The sequence below is a fragment of the Eurosta solidaginis genome, chromosome 1 (assembly GCF_040869045.1).
Source record: "Eurosta solidaginis isolate ZX-2024a chromosome 1, ASM4086904v1, whole genome shotgun sequence".
NCBI lineage: Eukaryota > Metazoa > Arthropoda > Insecta > Diptera > Tephritidae > Eurosta > Eurosta solidaginis.
Genome location: NC_090319.1, coordinates 168,689,564 through 168,693,177, shown reverse-complemented (window position 1 = coordinate 168,693,177; position 3,614 = coordinate 168,689,564). Strand labels below are relative to the sequence as shown.

At 32.1% G+C, this 3,614-nt stretch overlaps 1 long non-coding RNA gene across 1 annotated transcript; it reads right to left on the bottom strand.

Annotated features, from left to right (window-relative positions):
* Window positions 1-522: 522 nt before the first annotated feature.
* Window positions 523-2,054, bottom strand: LOC137239635 (uncharacterized). The gene is made up of 3 exons (XR_010949443.1): window positions 1,978-2,054; window positions 1,764-1,920; window positions 523-1,701 (listed from the first exon to the last, which is right to left on the bottom strand). It is a non-coding gene; the product is annotated as an uncharacterized lncRNA (long non-coding RNA).
* Window positions 2,055-3,614: the final 1,560 nt, after the last annotated feature.

The window sequence follows — 3,614 nt, the reverse complement described above, 5'->3', positions numbered from 1 at the left end:
TTCAAGCTCAGAATTTCAATTTGTAGTTCAGAAAATTAAAATTGAAGTTCAGAATTTCTGGTTGTAGTTCAGAAAATTATAATTGAACTTAAATTGTTATTTTCTGAACTTCAGTTGTAATTTGCTGAACTGCAGTTGAAATTCCTGAGCTTCAATTATAATTTACTGAACTTCTATTGAAAATTGTGAACTTCAATTGTAATTATTTGAACTTCAATTGAAATTTCCGAGCTTTCAGAACTTCAATTGCAACTTTCAAATTTTTTTTACATAAAATGAACAATTTAACATTTTATTGACAGTTAAATTGGTGAATTGCCTACCAGTGGTTTGAAACCACTTACATTCGTATTGGCGCTTCTCTATATCATTAATATAACAATATCTTTTTAATAATTCAATTAATACACAAATATAAATTTTTTCCCTTTACATTTTAGAACTGTGTACAAAAATATGTAATTTTACATATCACAACCTAAACCAAAAAGTATTTCAACTCATAATCAAAGAATTTTTTAAGTTTTCATATTTTTTAGTTTAAAATGCGATATATGCATTCTGTGGCATAATTTTAGATTGAATGTACTTCATGCAATTTTCTTTCTTCGTGATTTTGCAATAATAAACGTAGGTACTCATAGTAATTTTTTGTTTTGAATTATGTGATTACAATATTTATAAGGACTATTTAGTTGATGGTATTGGTACTGTCAGTTAAATTCATCAGCAATTATTTATATTCAAAATATTTTTTTGTTATACATCTATTTTATAAATTTTGGTTAAAAATTATTGACAAATTCGTTGCAATTAGATTGCTTTAAAAATCTTTGCAAACTTTGTGCGATTGTTGAATATTCAGGCAGGTTCTGAAATTCGAGTATTATTTTAATTAGAGCATAAAAAGCTTAGTAACGTAGGAAAAAACTTATAATTATTTCAGTTAAGTTCATCACAAATATTTATATTCAAAATACTTTTTTCTTATACATCTAGTTTATAAATTTTTGGTTAAAAATTATTGACAAATTCGTTGCAATTAAATTGCTTTAAAATTCTTTGCAAACTTTGTGCGATTGTTGAATATTATTTTAATTAGAGCATAAAAAGCTTAGTAACGTAGGAAAAAACTTAGAATTATTTCAGTTAAGTTCATCACAAATATTTATATTCAAAATACTTTTTTCTTATACATCTAGTTTATAAATTTTTGGTTAAAAATTATTGACAAATTCGTTGCAATTAAATTGCTTTAAAATTCTTTGCAAACTTTGTGCGATTGTTGAATATTATTTTAATTAGAGCATAAAAAGCTTAGTAACGTAGGAAAAAACTTAGAATTATTTCAGTTAAGTTCATCACAAATATTTATAGTCAAAATACTTTTTTGTTATACATTGCATTTAAATTGCTTTAAGAATCTTCGCAAACTTTGTGCGATTGTTGAATATTATTTTAATAAGAGCATAAAAAGCTTAGAATAGGAACGTAGGAAAAAAAGAATTATTAGGTTCTTATATAATTTTTAATCAAGATTATTTCAGTGTGTCTTGTTCGTTTGTTGTAGGTAGGTTTATGCTGTTTCAGAGCTGGATTTATGGGTCAGATACCGCCTTTGTTTATGCCGATTGTGGCTCAGCGTTAAACACCGTCTCATGCTGTCTTCGAAGTCGATCCTGCCTTGCAGTTTGAAAACGTCTAAATTAATAGGAATGGACAATGTTAGTAATAACATTTTAAAAATATTTAAATTACACTACCAAAAAGTACGCTGTTCACGAGTTTCAGTTTAGATAAAGATCGTTTGCCCTGTACTCCGTCCCAGTTAAAATTGAAAAGAACGTTGTCAGAGAAAAGTTTTTTCATTACTCCAATAATGTCTAATGATGCACCTTGCAGCATAAAGATATATGATTTCTAAATGAAAACCACCAATTTAAGTTATGAAACACAATTAAAAATATTCAAAAATACCATTGATTCTTGATAATCATCTGAGTCCAACTTTTTCTCAATGTCATAAACTGAATCCAGCGATGTTAGTGGCATAACAATAGAGAGCTCGGTGTGAGTATCATTTTCCGTTTCTCCGCTGATACGGCATACTATTTTGTGCGTTTTCTTAATCAGAACTTTTGAGTCACGCATGACCTTATAGATCTCGGTTTCGCAAAATGTTCCACAAGAAAGGATTCGTATGCTGGCATGTAAAAGAAGGAAATGATAATACAAATTATCATCAACGCAACCTTTTAAAACAAATATCCCAGAATAAAGTAAAAACTGTCTGTACTCTGTTGATTTCCAGTTTTTATTTTCTTCTAAATTTCTGCAAACTTCCGAATTCTGAAGGGACGTAGGAAGATATATAGTCAAACCTTGTATTCATTTCAGCAATGTTTCCCTTTGTCACGCCTAGATCAACAAGATGCATTGGATCTAGGGGGAATTGGGATACCATACGAAAGTTTGCTGCCTCAAGCACACTTTGTTGTTGTAAGTTATGGTGTTCCTTGTCAAGTCTGTTCTTAAAGGATAAGTCGGTTCGCAACTCACATATCTGTTTTGAGAATGACAATCTTGTTCCTATACGTTCTCCCACCTGGCAACACTTAGGACAACTGTGTTTTCCGCTATGTCCTTGTACTCCAGAAATAAAAGCTCGTGCGGGTGAATCGCATATAAATAGATGAACATCAAACCGTTTCAAATCGGGGAATGAGCCTACTTTCAAGCCATTTGTCCTTAATAGACTAACTTCCTCCGCGAAGTCTTTCAAAAAACCGTTTGCGTTTGTTGGTTTTTGTTTTCCAGAAAAACACGCAATCAAAAAAGGACGCTCAATTGCATTACCGACAATTGATCCTAGAATCGGCCATAGCACTCTCTTCGAACTTTCAAATGGTTTGAGACCATCAATTCCCACATCTATTAATACTTGTGTAGCGTTTTTTAGACTAGGAAACAACCTTGACTCGAAGTAGGACTGAATGCCATAGTATGCAAACTCACCACCGAGAATATTCTGTACTTCCACACTATTTTTGGGTGTTTCAAGAATTGTCTGTGCCGACAGCGGCAGATTTTTCACCCCAATAATTAATAAGGTCCGAACGAGATCATTTAATGCTTCTTGGGTAATATTATGTCGCATGGCCCATGACTTTATATAATACAATTTTTCTGCAGTCGAAAGTTCAGAAGGGAAGCTGTCGAACGTATTCTCAGCATCTGTTGCACATTCAGAAGATTCCTGACGGCAGAAAGAGCTTTCGGAGGTGGTGTCCCACACATCTGTCGCAACTGCATTAAAATCAGCATCTGCCCGAGAAAATTTTGAAATATTGGCGTATTCGGCTACACTGCGCTTAAATTCTTGATTTTCCTGACTGCAAAGGTTATAAAACGTTCTTCTCTTCATATTTCTTACCTGATATAGGACACGTTCAGAAACACAAAAATAGCGCGGACCCAAACACGCGAGCGTAAAAATTCTGCTTCCACTGCTGATATACTTAACCTTTTCCAAAGTATATGCTTGCCTAAATATTGAATAAAAAAATGTAAATGTTAGCCAAATCACTGTGTAGGGGCGACTCTGCTTAGAAAAA